The following is an 18,849-nucleotide window of genomic DNA, read 5'->3' as shown; positions in this document are numbered from 1 at the left end:
ATTTTATTGATTTATAATGATCATATTTTAAAAATAAGAACACATAATAAAGATAATTTTGTTTTATAATTCTAATGGAGACAATAGAATTGAATTATTATAGAACCTTAAGTATATGATTAATGGATAACAATTAATAATATAAAAAAGTTCAAATTAATTAGAAAACTAAAGGAACATATAAATAAATACAATAATAGATAAATTTGGTCTAATATTTTAATATTAGAATATTTAATATTTAATATTTTTGGAGTGCCAAACTAGTAAAATGTATAAAACAAATACATAACTGCTAAACACCAATGTTTTCTAAACCAATTTTTCTTTATATATATTTAGAAAATGTTGTACTTGTGTATATATTCACACACATATATTTGATGTATGCATGCATATATGTATATTTATATGTATTTTGGCAAATCTTTTAAACTATAATCTTGTAATCATACAAATAGAGTATGTTTTTAAAACACTAGAAACGAATGAATGAATGAATGAATAAAATTACCTTAGCCTGAAAGGATTTCTTGTGGACTAGGCTTGAAAGCAATGATCTACTCTGCTAGAGAAACAAATCACAATAGTAATTTTTTGGTAAATGAATCAAGACTATAGATCCTCTATGTCAGAATCAAATAAGAATATGTTCTCTGAAGATATCTCCAATCTCTAGTGAATTATAGATGCTATTCATGTTTATATGTTTTATGTATGCCCTAAAGCCATTTTGGGGTTACACTGATGCAATGTAACTCATTATTTTTCCTCAACTTAATGTTTGTCCATTGTTAAAATTCTGAGCATAACATCCAGAACAAGATCTCAGTCTTATCATTTTCATTGTTTTCCTTTCCTTGAACATTTCTTATCACATTAAAACTTTATATTATGACAAGCACCAAAGCTATGTCATGTTTGCAAATGGCTTATTCTTTTGAAAATATGACCATTCTTATTGCCACGAACTATGTTCTTACTCAGACTGCTCCTTCATATCCACCATATGTGAAGAAACAAAATAACCTGCCAACTAGCAGCAAACTAGCCCTTCTTCTCAATTCATACATTACATCCATCTTTATTTTTTACCAGAATTCTAGCAATGTTTTAGTTTTTAATGAAAAGAGAAAGTGGTGAGAAAACATGATTCTAACACACTACTGGATGTGGAAGGAAACATGTTTTCTATTTCTTTTGAGAATAACACATTTCTGTCTTCCTAAGAAAAGACTGATTGCTTTTGGCCATAGCAATAAGTAACAACCTGAGTCAGTTTTAAGCCCATCATATTTGATCAATGACAACTTCCTTCAGTAGTACATTTCTTAGTAATCAGCCAAGCAGCAATAGCCTTTTTCCACAGTCCAGCCTTTTAAAGCATCAGCCAATTAGAAAGACACTCCACTTGATAATATACTTTCATAGCTAGGGCTCGACCAATCTCTAAACATTCCCACTTCTCAAAGTCTGCCAATCTTTGAGAGCCTCACTTCCTTGAAGTCTATGTAAGATTAGCTCTTGGGTTTTCCTTTTCTTCCTAGGAAAGGAAACAAAATAATACAGCTTTTCTTTCAGGCAGTGAGTCTCTTCCCTTCTGTACTCTTCAATTAAATTGTAACTAAATATTCTCTACTTTCAATGTCATACTGTGCAAGAAAAGGTTATGGGTTCCTTGACTGAAGATATCCACTCCTATACCTAGATTTCTTCCTATATCATTTGGCATAACTTATCGTAGATTGTGGGCTGTAGGTAATTCAACTTGTTGAAAAATGTTTGAATCTCAAGGTATCTTAGGTATCGTATAATCCAGTGGTGTCCAAATTTTGGATTTTAGCAAAAGTTTTCTTAGAAGAAAATTTCATACCAAAGTAACTTGTAACTTAGAAGGCATAATGTCTCTGGGAGAACTATGGAAGAGGAAGCTAATCCTCTCCCATATGTTCTGTTATGTATTCCACCTCTGTGGGCTAAGAGACTGCTGAATAGAGTTTTAACCATTGATAGGTTTCCGTCCCCTCAATTGACAGATATAGAATTTCAGGCCCCAGTGGCTTCCTCACAACCACATTAATTAGATACAAATAAAAATCTTTCTCTCTTGTGCCTGATAGAATATCCATTTCAGGCAACTCTTTTGATGATGCCTTTCTAAAATATGTGATCATTTTTATTCATATGGATTCATTGATGTATATGATGTTAGGTATATTTTGCTTAATGTTATCCTTTGAAACCATATTTTAAAAACCATAATAATCAAAACAGTATGGTAGTTACATGAAGATAGATCAATAGAATAGAATGAAGATCACGGAAATAAACATAGACATATATGATCAACTAATATCTGAAAAGGGAGTCAAGAATACTCAATGGATAAGAGATAGTTAAAAATATAGTGTTGAGAAAAGATAGTTAAATAGTGCTGGGAAATGTTTACCTAATAAAAAATAAAATTAGACTCCTACTTTACACCACTCATAAAAATTAACTCAAAATAGATTATAGAGTAAAAGGTAAGACCTGAAACTGTAAACCTCTTATAAGAAAACATACGGGGGGGAAAGCTCCTTGACATTGAATAAGGGCCAGGTGGCGCTAGATAGGAAGAGCTAGACAGGTAGTTATTGATCAGGCTCGCAAAAATCCAAAAATGCAGAGATGTAAGGAAACCAGAGAAAGGAATAGACCACACCACCTGGCCCCATATGTTAGGGAGTATTTTCCTTTGGTGGCTACAGTGTAATCACAGAAAATAATCAGACTACAAAGAAGTAAATCATTATGGGTGTTATCAATAGTCCTTGCTCAAACTAGGATGACTCCAGAATCTCAAGGCCACAAGCTCCCTGGTCAAGTTTTCAATAAAAGACCAGCCTAAAAATCCTTAAGTAGCAACCTTGTCAGGACCCCACTCACTTCTGAGAGGTTTCTCTCTATTCACTTAATAAACATTTACTGCTTTATTCACTTTCCTTAGTCTGTGAGATTCATTCTTTAACTCTGTGAGAAAAGAATGTGGCTCTTCTGATTCAACATTGGCCTTGACCTTTGTGGACATGACACCTAAAGCAGATACAACAAAATAAAAAATCAGAGAGAGACTATATTGAACTAAAAATCTTCTACAATGAAAAAGAAATAATCAACAAAATGAAAAGACAACTTAGGAAATGGAAGAAAAATTTTGCAAAATACTTATCTGACAAGATGTTAATATCCAAAATATGTAAAGAACTTAACAACTCAATCGCAAAAAAACAAAAAGACAATTTAAAAATTGACAAAGGACCAAAGAGAGGCTTTCTCAAAAAAGATATATGAATGGTAAAACAGGTACATGAAAAGGTGCTTAATATCACTAATCATCAGAGAAATGAAAATATGAACCATCATGAGGTATTAGATTGGCTGTAATAAAAAAGACAAGAGAGAATTGTTGGCAAGGATGTAGAGGAAAGGAGATTCTTTTGCACTCTCAGTGAGTATGTAAATTGGCACAGCCACTGTGGAAAATAGTATGGTATTTCCTCAAAAAGTTAAAAATAGAACTACCATATGATCCAGCAATTCCACTTCTGGGAATATAGCCAAAAGAAATGAACACATTGGCTAATGTATATTATTATCCTACATATTACATATATATTATTACATATAATGGAATACTGTTCAACCATAAAAAAGAAGGAAATACTACCTGCCATTTGTGACAACATAGATGAATGCTGACGGCATTATGCTAAGTAAAATAAGTTAGAGAGAAAGACAAATACTGTATGATCTCACTTTTATGTGGAATCTAGAAAAAATGAACCCATAGAAACAACAGATTGATGGTTTCCAGAGGCAAGGCCTGAGGTGTGAGGAAAATGAGTGAAAGTGGTCAAGAAGTACCAATTTCCACTGATAAGTAAGTTCTGAAGATATAATGTATACTGACTGCAATCAACAACACTGCATTGCATATTTTAAATTGCTAAGGGAGTATATCTTAAAAGTTCTCATCACAAGAAACAAATTTCTAACTATGTGAGGTGATAGAGGTTAACTAAAATTATTATGGTGATCATTTCACAAAATATACATACATCTATCAAATCATATGGTATACCCCTTAAACACATACAATGTTATATGTTAATTATATCAATAAAACTGGAAAAAAATGGAAAAATGGAATACATCCTAGAATATTTATTTACTTCCTCTATTTACTCACATATTTTAAGTAAATTTATTGTGATTTTCAAATCTTCATTCATATTATCTAAAATTAAAATTGATAATAATTTTGCATTGTATCTCTGTTAAATCTCATTGTATTGAGGAAAACATCACAATATTAATAACAATTAAAGTTGAAAAAAAGTTGAATCACATTTTGTTTGTAATTCCAGTAAGAAGTATATCATTTGTTATATATATTTTCATTATTTTGAAAAAAAAATCTGTATTTTTCTCTTAGGAGATTTTATTAAGTACTAAATTAATGCATAAATTTTAACTTATGTATTCAACAAATACATATTGACCATATCTCATGTACTAGGAACTGTTATAAGCACTTGAAACATGTCATTGAGCCAGACAGAGGAAACCAGTATGGCTGGGGAGAGTATACAAGGGGGAGAAAATAAGATGTGAGTTGGAAATGGTGAAATGAGGCCAGACTATGTAGCACCAGTCCTATACAGGTTTTTAATCTGGGTAAAATGGTAAATGAGTGCAGGGTATAGGGCTCTGAGCTAAAGAGTGATCTGATATGCTCAAAACTATTAGGAAGTTATCAAACTAGTTGAAAGAGAAGAGATCATTGTAGTATGGATCAGAATGGTCAATAAGGTTTATACATGGGTTGGGTGTAGGGTGTGATGGGGAAACTGTCCAGAGAGACAGAGAGGGGTCAAAGATGGCTTGATATTTGTGGTTTGATGGAGTTACTAACACCTGAAGAGAAGGAATGTACAGGTGGATCAGGCTCATGGTGACAAGATTAAGAGACCAGCTAGATATGCTGAGTTAGAGGTATCAATTAGGCACACAAAAGGAGATGTTAGTTGACAAACCTGTGTTAATTTCAGGCTGGAGATAACATAACATGTATGGACAATCAACAGATAAATAGAATTTTTAGTGATAATAATAGACAACAGTAAAAGACCAAATGAGCCCTAAGTAACTCTGACTCCAAGAGGTCTGTGACATCTGGAACTACTAAGGAGGCTGAGAGGCAACCAGGGAAAGAAGAAAACCAGAGAGTGAGTGGGTCCAAGAAGCCAAGTGAGGAACTTTTTTTTTTTTTAAGTGAGTGACTGTATAAGGATTAGATGTCATAGAAGGGTATACTTGAGAAATATTCACTAAATCTAATAACTTGAAGGTCATTGATAATTTTGACAAAAAGAAAAGATTTGATGGTCTCATTAGAGAGAATGGGCATACAAATGGTTCTTTCAAGGAGTTAAAGATGATAGGATACAAATGGAAAAATATTAATTTGTCAAGTGAGTTTGAGCAATGCTGTGTTAAATAATATTGAGCACATCTCTTTTGAATAATGCTAAACAGACTTTCCAATATATGAATGTTGTGAATTTCCCTGGAGCTTCTAGTAAACAGTTTTGGTGACACTTACTTAATGGCAAAGTTTTTTTGGATTCCAAAACATATGTAGAAATAGTGTTCAATACATTTTGAAATCATAATCTTGTAGTCGCTCATGTCTTTGGATTTTAAGAGAATCATATTAAATGAATGATTGGCAAAGCAAAAGCCAGTTTAAATACTTACAGTTTTCTAATTATGTTCAATTGGCTATATAAATGATATGTTTTTAAATTACTTGCCAAGTCTTTCGTTCATACCATGGTGTAGGTTTAATTCATCTAATCAATTATACTTATGTCCGTAAATTTCTGAATTTAAATAATACCTCTAGGTATTGCTAAGTAACGGTATATAAGCAAAACAGCAACAACCTGGTTCCTCAGGTGGGAGGATAACTAATCAAATGCTTGACATAATGACATTCCAATGATCTCATAATTCCATCAGTTCTTCACAAAATCCCTTAAGTTTCATGTTCTCAAGGTCATAGAGTTTTTTCCATCTTGAATTAAATATACACAATGTATCACTTCTCATCAGATGTACTAGTTTTAAAATGGAAATTCTATTATTCAAGGCAGGAACTCATAATTGTGTTTCTAATAGCAACACTAGTCACTTTCTGATGTTGGCACTGATCTCTCTTCAGTTCATCTCCCACTCAGTATATGATGGAGCATTTACTATGCATTCTCCTGGGTGTACATAAGTAGCAGACTACCTGTTCTCATAGATAATAATAAAACTATGCTCAAGTGAACTTTTGCAGCAAGGCAACAATCTGTGTTTTCAAGTCACAAGTGTTAAAGGGGAAAGTAAAGGATGTGAACAGGATTTCACATGTAGATAAATTTGCCTTTTAGTTATATTTAAGATCCTAGGGAGGGGTTATGCAAATAAAAGAAAATGCAAATTGAGAAAATGAATTCAGAAAACTACCATATAGTTTGTTATGCCCAAATATCTCCAATAGAATCAAATTTTTCCAATTTAGGACAATGGAAGGGAAAGCCAGCCTCCATTAATAAAAGAAAGCAGAAATTCACGTATTCATTTATCCACATATACATGCATTATGTACGTATGAATTCATCTACACATATAGATTGTCCTGAGGCATAGTAAAAAGCATACTAACCTATGTAATAATCACAATGGCCCTTTCAGGCAGACATTATTCTCACTTAAAATGAAGAAAGGGAATATTTAAATTGTGTAATATTCAACATCAATATTTCAACAGACATTGGTTGCTTAATCTGTAGGTTCATGTCACCAAATTCCTTTTTTTTTTAAAATACAACTCTAATTTTGATGAGTTATTGGAATATGTATGTTTCCTGGTCCCTCCCCAGACCAAGGGGTTAAATGTTACTGGAAACCAGTCTTGGTAATTCTATTCCTCTGATCATAGAGATGACATAGCCTAAACTAATGAGATAGAAAGGAGAGTTTTAGGAATATTTTCTTTGCTTTTATAAGCAACACAAGATAAAGGCTATCTTTTAGGCTTTGCATATATTTTTGTTCAGATATGATGCTGAGAGCTGGTATATCCAAGGAGCAACCATACAACACATGTCAAGAGAATTACATAGAAGTTGATCAGACTCTTGTATCATTAACTTACTTTATATTAATTGTATTAACTTATCCTATAACAGATTATCTCTGGACATCTGATTATTTGAGATTATAGGTATCTTTAATATATCATCAAAATTTCTTTTACTTGCCAGTAGAAGCACCTAACATAGATACTAAATGTTGGAAAAATAACTTAAAACAATGACTTGTGATTCAAATTAGTGGGTTCTTGACTTTGCAAAATGTTAGCTTATTTTGACATTTAACATCTACGTATATATTAAAATGGCATATTGATTAAAATAGTTTTTTTTTTTCGGATTTTCAGTTCATATACTACAATTAATGAATTTTGGTGTTTACAAAGAACATACATATGAACAACCCCAGGCACCTATATTTAACTAAAAAAAAAATACTTTTACCCAAAACTAGTTACTTGAAAAGCCACTTCTTTTGTCCCTATGTCACTAAGTAAAACTTGGGTTTAAACCACAGTGCTTGAAAAAAATAACTATGGTTTATCAGGTAAAAAATACTTTTATCTTTTAACCATATCATTATTAAGTTCTAAGTGGGATAAATAATATCTTATTTGATGAGACTAAATGATATTACACATATAAAATTACTGGCACATATTAGCTGCCAATAAATACTATTTTTTATATATACTCTTTTTTACAAAGAATGTTTTACAAAATTATAATTCCAAGAAATGGGCTTGAGGAATGGGTACTACGGTTAAATATATTTGCACTAGACAATGCATTGTAGGTCTTTCCTTTAGAATTGAAAATCAACATGTTAGGAGAACCTGGGTAGCTCAGTTGGTTAAGTGTCTAACTCTTGATCTCTGCTCAGGCCTTGATCTCAAGGTCTTGATCTCAAAGTCCTGAGTTCAAGTTTCCCATTGGGCTCCACACTGGGTGTGGAACCTCCTTAAAGCAACAACACACCAATATTAAAGTCTCTGAGAAGTTTCAGAGTATCAGTATCTGTATTATCTATTGCTGCATATTTTTGTTACTTCAAAACTTAGCATTGAAAAACAATAAACGTAGTATCTCCCACAGGTTCTCTGGATCATAAATCTGGGAACAGTTTGGTTAACTGGTTCTGGATCAGTCCCTGGTGAGATTGTCACCTGAAGGCTTGACTGAAGCTGGAAGATCTGATTTCAAAATCGTTCATTCACTCATCTGGCAAATCAGTGCAGATCATTGGCATAAGGACTCAGTTGTTACATGGATCTCTCCACAGAGTTGCTTAAGTTTTCACAACATTATAGTTAAATTCTTTGAAAGCAAGCAATCTATAGAGTGAAGCAAGGAGGGAGCTACAATGTCTTTTATAAACTAATCTGGGAATTTACACATTTTTGTCATATGCTATTCATTAGAAGCCAGTGAACTCAGTACAATCCATTTTGATGAAAGCGAGTTTTAGCCCCACCTCTTAAAGGGAAGAATAGAAAAGGATTATGGAGATTAGATAGATAGATAGATAGATAGATAGATAGATAGATAGATAGATTGATTTACTGAGAGGGAAAACACATTAGTGGAGGGAGGGGGCAGAGGGCTAGAGAATCTTAGCAGGCTCCACTCCCAGCATGGAGTCGCCTCTAGGGCTCCATTTCATGACCAATAGACCATGACCTGAGCCAAAATCGAGAGTCAGATGCTTAAACAACTGAGCCACCCAGGCACCTCTAGAACTCTATTTTAAAATGACATGGTTCTAAGAATTCCCTCTAGGTACTATTGACCTAACATAATTCTATTTGTTTTTTTTTTTTTTTTTTTTACTTTTAAATTGTCTTTTATATTTATTTATTTATTTATTTATTTATTTATTTATTTATTTATTATTGGAGTTCAATTTGCCAACATATAGCATAACACCTAGTGGTCATCCCATCAAGTGCCCCCCTCAGTGCCCAACACCCAGTCACCCCCAGCCCCTGCCCACCTCCCTTTCCACCACCCCTTGTTCGTTTCCCAGAGTTAGGAGCCTCTCATGTTCTGTCTCCCTTTCTGATATTTCCTGCTCATTTTTTCTCCTTTCCCCTTTATTCCCGTGAACTATTTTCTATATTCCCCAAATGAATTGGGCCATATAATGTTTGCCCTTCTCTGATTGACTTATTTCACTCAGCATAATACCCGCCAGTTCCATCCACATAGAAGCAAATGGTGGGTATTTGTCGTTTCTAAAGGCTGAGTAATATTCCATTGTATACATAGACCACAGCTTCTTTATCCATTCGTCTTTCAATGGACACCGAGGCTCCTTCCACAGCTTGGCTATTGTGGACATTGCTGCTAGAAACATCGGGGTGCAGGAGTCCCGGCGTTTCACTGCATCTGAATCTTTGGGGTAAATCCCCAGCAGTACAATTGCTGGGTCATAGGGCAATTCCATTTTTAACTCTTTGAGGAACCTCCACACAGTTTTCCAGAGTGGCTGCACCAGTTCACATTCCCACCAACAGTGCAAGAGGGTTCCCCTTTCTCCACATCCTCTCCAAGATTTGTGGTTACCTGTCTTGTTAATTTTCCCCATTCTCACTGGTGTGAGGTGGTATCTCATTGTGGTTTTGATTTATATTTCCCTGATGGCCAGTGATGTGGAACATTTTCTCATGTGCTTGTTGGCCATGTCTATGTCTTCCTCTGTGAGATTTCTGTTCATGTCTTTTGCTCATTTCATGATTGGATTGTTTGTTTCTTTTCTGTTGAGTTTAATAAGTTCTTTGTAGATCTTGGATACTAGTCGTTTATCTGATAGGTCATTTGCAAATATCTTCTCCCATTCTGTAGGTTGTCTTTTAGTTTTGTTGACTGTTTCTTTTGCTGTGCAGAAGCTTTTTATCTTGATGAAGTCCCAATAATTCATTTTTGCTTTTGTTTCCCTTGCCTTCATAGCTGTATCTTATAAGTTGCTTTGGCCAAGTTCAAAAAGGGTGTTACCTGTGTTCTCCTCTAGGATTTTGATGGATTCTTGTCTCACATTTAGATCTTTCATCCATTTTGAGTTTATCCTTTGTGTATGGTGTAAGAGAATGGTCTAGTTTCATTCTTCTGCACATGGCTGTCCAATTTTCCCAGCACCATTTATTGAAGAGACTGTCCTTTTTGCAGTGGATAGTCTTTCCTGCTTGGTCCAATATGAGTTGATCAGAGAGTTGATTCTCCATTCTGTTCTATTGATCTATGTGTCTGCTTTTGTGCCAGTACCACACTGTCTTGATGATCACGGCTTTTTAGTATAACCTGAAATCCGGCATTGTGATACCCCCAGCTATGGTTCTCTTTTTTAATATTCCCCTGGCTATTTGGGGTCTTTTCTAATCCCACACAAATCTTAAAATAATTTGTTCCAACTCTCTGAAGAAAGTCCATGGTATTTTGATAGGGATTGCATTAAATGTGTAAATTGCCCTGGGTAGCATAGACATTTTCACAATATTAATTCTTCCAATCCATGATCATTGAATATTTTTCCATCTCTTTGTGTCTTCCTCAATTTCTTTCAGAAGTGTTCTGTAGTTTTTAGGGTATAGATCCTTTACCTCTTTGATTAGGTTTATTCTTAGGTCCCTTATGCTTTTGGTGCAACTGTAAATGGGATGGACTCCTTAATTTTACTTTCTTCAGTGTCATTGTTACTGTATAGAAATGCCACTGATTTCTGGGCATTGGTTTTTTTATCCTGCCACGCTGCCAAATTGCTGTCTGAGTTCTAGCAATCTTGGGGTGGAGTCTTTTGGGTTTTCTACATAGAGTATCATGTCATCTGCGAAGAGGGAGAGTTTGACTTCTTCTTTGCCAATTTGAATGCCTTTTATTTCTTTGTGTTGTCTGATTGCTGAGGCTAGGACTTCTAGTACTATGTTGAATAGCAGTGGTGAGAGTGGACATCCCTGTCGTGTTCCTGATCTTAGGGGAAAGGTTCCCAGTGTTTCCCCATTGAGAATGATATTTGCTGTGGGCTTTTTGTAGATGGTTTTTAAGATGCTGAGGCATGTTCCCTCTATCCCTACACTCTGAAGAGTTTTGATCAGGAATGGATGCTGTATTTTGTCAAATGCTTTCTCTGCATGTATTGAGATGATCATATGGTTCTTGTTTTTTCTCTTGCTGATATGATCAATCACATTGATTGCTTTACAAGTGTTGAACCAGCCTTGCATCCAGGGATAAATCCCTCCTGGTCATGGTGAATAATCTTCTTAATGTATTGTTGGATCCTACTGGCTAGTATCTTGTTAAGAATTTTTGCATCCATGTTCATCATGGATATTGGTCTATAATTCTTTTTGGTGGGGTCTTTGTCTGGTTTTGGAATTAAGGCAATGCTGTCCTCATAGAACGAATTTGGAAGTACTCCATCTCTTTCTATCTTTCCAAACAGCTTTAGTAGAATAGGTATGGTTTCTTCTTTAAATGTTTGATAGAATTTCCCTGGTAAGCCATCTGGCCCTGTACTTTTGTGTCTTGGGAGGTTTTTTTTTTTTCTTCCAGTTTTATTGATATTATTAACATATAACATTGTAGAAGTTTAAGATGTACAACATAATGACCCAATATATATATATTACTAAATTTTTCCCACAATAAATTAATATCCATCACTTCACCTAGTTACAATTTTTTCCCCTTGTCATAAGAACATTTAAGACCTACTGTCTTAGCAACTTTCAAATATACATACAATATTGTTAACCAGAGTTGTACATTACATCTCCAGGACTTAATTTATCTTAAAACTGGAAGTTTGTAGCTTTTGTTTGCCTTCACCAAATTCTCTCCCCACCCCACACCCCACATCTGGCAACCACCAATCTGATCTGTTTCTATGAATTTGGGTTTCTTAAGATTCCATATGTAAGTGAGATCACACAGTATTTGTCTTTTTCTGTCTGACTCATCTCACTTAGCATAACACCCTCAAGGTCCATCCATGTTGTTGCAAATGGTAGGATTTCCTTGCTTTTGTGTGGCTGAATAATAGTCCATTGTATATGTATATATGTATATACACACACACACACCCCATATTTTCTTTATCCATTCGTCTGTTGATGGACACTTAGCTAGTTTCCATACTTTGGCTATTGTGAATGATGCTGCAATGAACATGGGAGTGCAGGTAGTCCTATTTTTAATTTTCTAAGGAAACTCTATACTATTTTCCATAGTGTCTGCACTAAATTACATTTCTGCTAATAGTGTTCTAGGATTTAGATTTGGATCATCTTAAAGGACAGAGGTTTAGAAGCATTTCATTGTTGTAGTGATCCAAACCCATGCCCCTCATTTCTTCATCAAAATCCCATTTGCTGCTCTTGCCTGTCAATGAATATTGATGGTGGGGATGGGAGGTATAGGTAAAGAGAAAGGGGTCTTCCTGAGGTGAATGGCATGTGGCAGAAGCAGCTGCTAAAATCCACATGCACCTTCTCGACATAAAAATCCCCCCCTGGATTTGGCCATAATGGACGATAGCTACTTTCAGCTGCAGGTGGTTCCACTGGAATCTGCTGGGTAAAGGGTTCTGAAGAGTTCTGGGAGGGGGAATGTCATAAGGCCAGCTGGTCAGAGGAAAAGGATAATTGGGACAACAGTTGTCATTAAGAGAATTTCTCCCCAAAGCAGTGTTTTTATTCCACATTTGCCGATCATCGTAGTCAGAGAAGACTCCAGAAACAGGATGAAGCAGGTCCCCACTATTATAGATCCAACTACTGGACAGTTTGCATTTCTCATAGAGCTTAGTGGGGCCCAAGGTGGAAGTGGGGTCTGCCAAATCAGTGGTTCCCCCCCAAACAATAAGTCTTGGAGAAGAATAAGCAATCATTCAGTGACTTCTGCTGGGGAGGCTTAGCTATTAAACGTCCACTGTAACTACCAGGCAATTGGACGCCTTCCTGGAAAGACCAAGTTAAAGGTAAACTTCCCCAACTTTGAGTTTCACCTGAAAGAGACTTTGTCTCTGGGCTCCCCTTCAGCTTTAAGGAGACAGAGGAAGATGCTGTGTGTGCTTTCTTCATTGTTCTTCTTGCCTCGGCTTCCAATTTAGTTTCTGGTTTTGGATGATCGTGCTTTCCTTTTGACTGGAAGAATATGAAGCGTCCATCGTGCCTCCAGAAGTTGGTGACCGGGAAGCCCCCATGGCCTCGGCAAGGAATCAGCTTCAGAGGCCCATCACAATTAGGACAGCGTTTCCTCTGCTGCTTCTGCCGGGCTTTGTCACAGATGGCAGGTCTCAGGTAAATCTTGCGGCCCTCCTCGGCGGAGCAGTCGCGGCTGCACACCACCACACCCAGGCAGGACTTCTTGAGGATGCGGGAGTTGTGGTTGTTGGTGTTGCGCATGGCCCAGCTGCTCAGATGCCGTTGTGCATTCCCGTCCTCAGAGCTGTAGATGTGCTTCTCATAAGAATCTGGCCATTCCTGGAACCAGTCGGTCTTTTTGACTTTCCACAGGTTTCCGTCTATTCAACCTCTGGCAGAAGTGGTGGAGAATTTTCCTTTCAAAGGTGTTTCATACAATGGGATCAATCCACTCTTGAGTCGAGCAGCTTAGACCTGGAGACTGTTTTCTGATATTGTTGCAGGGTGGGTGGGTGGGTGGGAGTTCTTCAAGTATTTTCTAAATTACTTTCATTTTAGGGACGCTTGGGTGGCTCAGTGGTTCAGAGTCTGCCTTTGGCTCAAGGCGTGATCCTGGGGTCCTGGTATTGAGTCCCAATTCAGGTTCCCCCGCATGGAGCCTGCTTCTCCCTCGGCCTTCTTTCTGTGTCTCTCATGAATAAATAAATAAAATTTTTGTCAGGTTTCAAGGTTTCCTTGATGAAGTTGTCCTTGAAAAGACTCGAGGTGAACTTGATGAGGCTTGCTCGGAAATTTGGGGCAAAGCAAAGTGCTGGAAAATAAAAAAAATTAAAAAAAAAAAAGGAAGGGAGATGGAAAAAATAAAAAAGTGTTACTTAAATAATTTGGTCAGCTCACATTGCCTAGACCACAAGAGGCTGACAATCTCAGCGAACCTTTCTTTGTATTAGAAAAATTATTTAGAGCATGTGCTGTCTCTTGCCTTCAGGAGAACCAAAGGCTGTAGTCTAGATCAAGTTATCTTACCTGGAAGGCCTGTCTTGGGAGGTTTTTGATGACTGCTTCAATTTCCTCCCAGATGTTTGGCACATTCAGGTTTTCTATTTCTTCTTGTTCCAGTTTTGGTAGTTTGTGGTTTTCCAGAAATGCATCCATTTCTTCTAGATTGCCTAATTTATTGGCATATATCTGCTCATAAGTTTTTAAAATTGTTTGTATTTCCTTGTGTTGGTGGTGATCTCTCCTTTCTCATTCATGATTTTATTAATTTGAGTCTTTTCTCTCCTTTTTAAGAAGGCTGACAAATGTTTTATCTTATTAATTCTTTCAAAGAACCAATTCCTGGTTTTGTTAATCTGTTCCGCAGTTCTTCTGGTCTCGATTTCATTGAGTTCTGCTCGAATCTTTATTAACTCTCTTCTTCTGCTGGGTGTAGGATCTATTTGCTGTTTTTACTCCAGCTCCTTTAGGTGTAAGGTTAGCTTTGTATTTGAGTTCTTTCCAGTTTTTGGATGGATGCTTGTATTGCGATGTATTTCCCCCTCAGGACTGCTTTTGTTGTATCCCAAAGATTTTGAAGGGTTGTATCTTCATTCTCATCAGTTTCCATGAATCTTTTTAGTTCTTCCCTAATTTCCTGGTTTACCCTTTTATCTTTTAGCAGGATGGTCCTTAACCTCCACGTGTTTGAAATCTTTCCAAACTTCTTCTGTGAGTTAGTTGTAATTTCAAAGCATCTGGTCTTAAAATATGCAGGGGACAATCCCAGTCTTTTGGTATAGGTTAAGACCTGATTTGTGACCCAGTAGGTGGTCTATTCTGGAGAAAGTTCCATGTGCACTTGAGAAGAATGTGTATTCAATTGCATTTGTAAAGTTCTGTAGATATCTGTGAAATCCATCTGGTTCAGTGTATCATTTAAAGCTCTTGTTTCTTTGGAAATGTTGTGCTTAGAATACCTGTCGATTGTGGAAAGTGCTACATTCAAGTCACCAAGTAGAAGTGTATTATTATCTAAGTATATCTTAAATTTGGTTATTAATTGATTGATATACTTGGCAGCTCCCACATTCAGGGCATAAATATTGATGATTTTTAGGTCCTTTTGTTGGATAGATCCTTTAAGTATGATATAGTGTCCCTCTTCATCTCTTACTACAGTCTTTGGGAGAAACTTTAGTTTATCTGATATGAGGATGGCTACCCCTGTTTTCTTTTGAGGACCATTTGAATGGTACACGGTTCTACAACTTTTTATTTTCAGGCTGTAGGTGTCCTTATGTCTAAGATGAGTCTCTTGTAGACCAGAAATAGATGGGTCTTGCTTTTTTATTCAATCTGAAACCCTGTGCCTTTTGATGGAGTCATTAAGCCTATTGACGTTCAGAGTTACTATTGAAAGATTGAATTTAGTGTCATCATGATACCTATTCAGTCCCTGTTTTTGTGGATTGTTCCCTTGAACTTCCTCTTTCTATTACAGAATACCCCTTAGTATTTCTTGCAGAGCTGTCTTGGTGGTCACATATTCTTTCAGTTTCTGCCTATCTTGGAAGCTCTTTGTCTCTCCTTCTATTCTGAATGAGAGCCTTGATGGGTATAGTATTCTTGGCTGCATGTTCTTCTCATTTAGGACCCTGAATATATCCTGCCAGCCCTTTCTGGCCTGCCAGGTCTCTGTGGAGAGGTCTGCTGTTAATCTAATATTTCTCCCCTAAAAGTTAGAGATTTCTTGTCTCTTGCTGCTTTAAGGATCTTCTCTTTATCTTTGGAATTTGCAAGTGTCACTATTAAATGTTGAGGTGTTGAGCAGTTTTTATTGATTTTAGGGGGGGATCTCTCTATTTCCTGGATCTGAATGCCTGTTTCCCTCCCCAAATTAGGGAAGTTCTCAGCTATGATTTGTTCAAATACATATTCTGGACCTCTGTCCCTTTCGGCGTCCTTGGGAACTGCAATTAAATATAGATTTTTCCTTCTGAGGCTGTCATTTATTTCCCTTAACCTATCCTCATGATCTTTTAATTGTTTTTCTCTTTTTTCCTGATTCCCTCCTTGCCATCAACTTGTCTTCTATGTCACTCACTCGTTCTTCCACCTGGTTAACCCTCATAGTTAGGACCTCTGGTTTGGATTGCATCTCATTTCATTTTAATTTTAGCCTGATTAGATCTAAATTCTGCAGTCTTGAAGTCTCTTGAATCCTTTATGCTTTTTTCTAGAGCCACCAGTAGCTTTATAATAGTGCTTCTAAATTGGCTTTCTGACACTGAATTGTAATCCAGATTTTGTAACTCTGTGGGAGAGAGGACTGTTTCTGATTCTTTCTTTTGAGGTGAATTTTTCCTTCTAGTCATTTTGCTCAGTGCAGAGTGGCCAAAAACAAGTTGTACTGGGAAAAGGAGAAAAAGAAGAGAAAATATAAAAGAAAAAAAAAAAAGAAAAGAGAAAAGCAAAAAAGGGTGGGGGGAGCAAATAAAAAACAAAAAACAAGGGGGAGAATTGTCTGATTCTATATACTGTAAATCCCTTGACTTCCCCTGGAACTTTCCAGTGCTGCTTGGTCAATAACTTGTTTTTCCCCTGTCCTTCTAACTGGTCTTCTGGGGGGAGAGGCCTGCTGTGCTGATTCTCAGTTGTGAGCACTTGGGGGAGCTGCTCAGCCCCCTGCCTGGTGCAGGGCTAAGCGGGAGTTGTTTATCCTGTTTATCCTGTGAGGCCACTGTGAGGCTCAGTGTGGTTTATTTATCCTGTGAGGCCCCAGGAGGAACAGCAACAGTGGGCAGCCAGCTCTCCAGCCCTGGAGTCAGCTCCCGCAGTAACTACCGCAGCTCGCAGGGGCCTGGATGCTCCTGGGGCGGGGGGCGATCTGCACAGCTCGGGGCGCCCAGCAGCCGAGCGTCCTTGCTGTCCTGGGCCCTCCCCACCTCTGCCTGTCCCGGGGGGAGCACCGGATCCTGGGCTGTGTCCCGGCGCCCTGTGCTCCCAGGCCTGCACTGCTGCATTCGTGCTCCCAGCCGCGCAGCCCCCTCCTTGGAGCCTCCGCCCGAGCTGCCTCGAGCTGCTCCCGGTCCAGCCGTGCACACGCTGCAGCCCTTTAGGGAGCTCGGCCGGGGGCTGTGGGGCTCTCCCTGGGGCACAGGTGCTCTTGTTAGTGCCCCCGGGAGCCTGAGGGAATTCCCGCGCCTCCTGGGATCCTGCTCTAACTCCCTAGACCACCTTTCCGCCCTGGAAGGTTGGTGCAGCTCCTGCTTCTCCAGGACAGGGCTCTCCTGTCCTGGAGATACTCGCCCCGGCCTTAGCCCAGCTCCTCGCGGGGCCCCTCCCCCTTGGAGGCCTTTTGTTTCTTTATTCCACCCCCCCACCCCACCCCCGTCTTCCTACCTTGATAGAAGCGTGAACTCTTCTCTCTGTAGCATTCCAGCTGTTCTCTTTAAATCTCAGGCCGAATTCATAGGTTTTCAGGATGATTTGAAGGTTATATAGGTAATTTGGTGGGGACACGTGACTTGGGGACCCTACTCTTCCACCATCTTGCCCCCTCCCCCTCTCTTCTATTTGGTTTAATTAAAAAAAATAAATGAGGAAATTGGTCATGAGAAAATAAAGAGATTGAACATTTCTAAGTTATTTAAGCAGTTTATTTGTTTTTAAATACTTCTTGCAACTATGTTTGTACTTCACTTGCTTCTACTAATTTATAACCATTGATCATGATCTGAATTATCCATCATGATTTTGAACTATACAAATGGGCATAAAAAGACACATTTTGGGGGCCACTTTCTAACTACAATTTGGCATATATTGTTAATATTTTTAAGTTTTAAATGGTATTATTAAGAACACTGACTAGGGTCATTATTCTGGAATGTGATGGCATTATAGGAGGAGGAAATAGTTATTATAGCAGAGTGATTTTGTTTTCTCATCAGCTATTAGATTAGTAAAATGTGATATTTGTTAATAAAATACACTCCTTACTGCAAGGCCAAGGAATACCCAGATTAACAGAATCCTAAAGATCCCTTACTCCTGTCTGTTACCTAGAATGTAAAGCCTGAAGAGTTTCCTTGAAGACTTTATATGTCTACCTACTGGTGGGGAAGTGCTTAGGAACTTAAATAAATGTCCCTGTCTTGAATAATGAGTTTCAAGCAGCTTGAGTTCCTCATATCTCTCTCTCTCTACAATGTACATATTGACAAAGTCATAGTCACTTGAGATCCAGGATCATTAGGAGATTTTTAATATCTGCTATCATCAGAGGATAATAACTAGAAAAACAGCAAGATGTATCACACGAACATAAACACACACAAACACAGGATGCACTCACAGGAATATAGGGAAAAAATAGAACACAGCTTCACATTCTCTGTTTTTTAGAGAAGACAGAACATAAGAAAACCAATTATTAGACTTTAACTATCCTGAGATTGCAGTTGCTTTCTTTATCTACTGTTTTCTTCCTTACTCAGGTTTTAGCTATTCTGTGCCCCATGAAGCCCCATCACCAAGAA

The 18,849-nt window shown here is 37.3% G+C and overlaps 1 pseudogene; it reads right to left on the bottom strand.

Moving 5' to 3' along the window:
- Window positions 1-12,465: 12,465 nt before the first annotated feature.
- Window positions 12,466-18,849, bottom strand: part of LOC121495197 — a 196,909-nt pseudogene continuing 190,525 nt past the window's right edge.

This window comes from Vulpes lagopus, chromosome 7 (assembly GCF_018345385.1).
Source record: "Vulpes lagopus strain Blue_001 chromosome 7, ASM1834538v1, whole genome shotgun sequence".
Taxonomy (NCBI): Eukaryota; Metazoa; Chordata; class Mammalia; order Carnivora; family Canidae; genus Vulpes; species Vulpes lagopus.
This window is presented reverse-complemented; position numbering and strand designations above follow the sequence as displayed.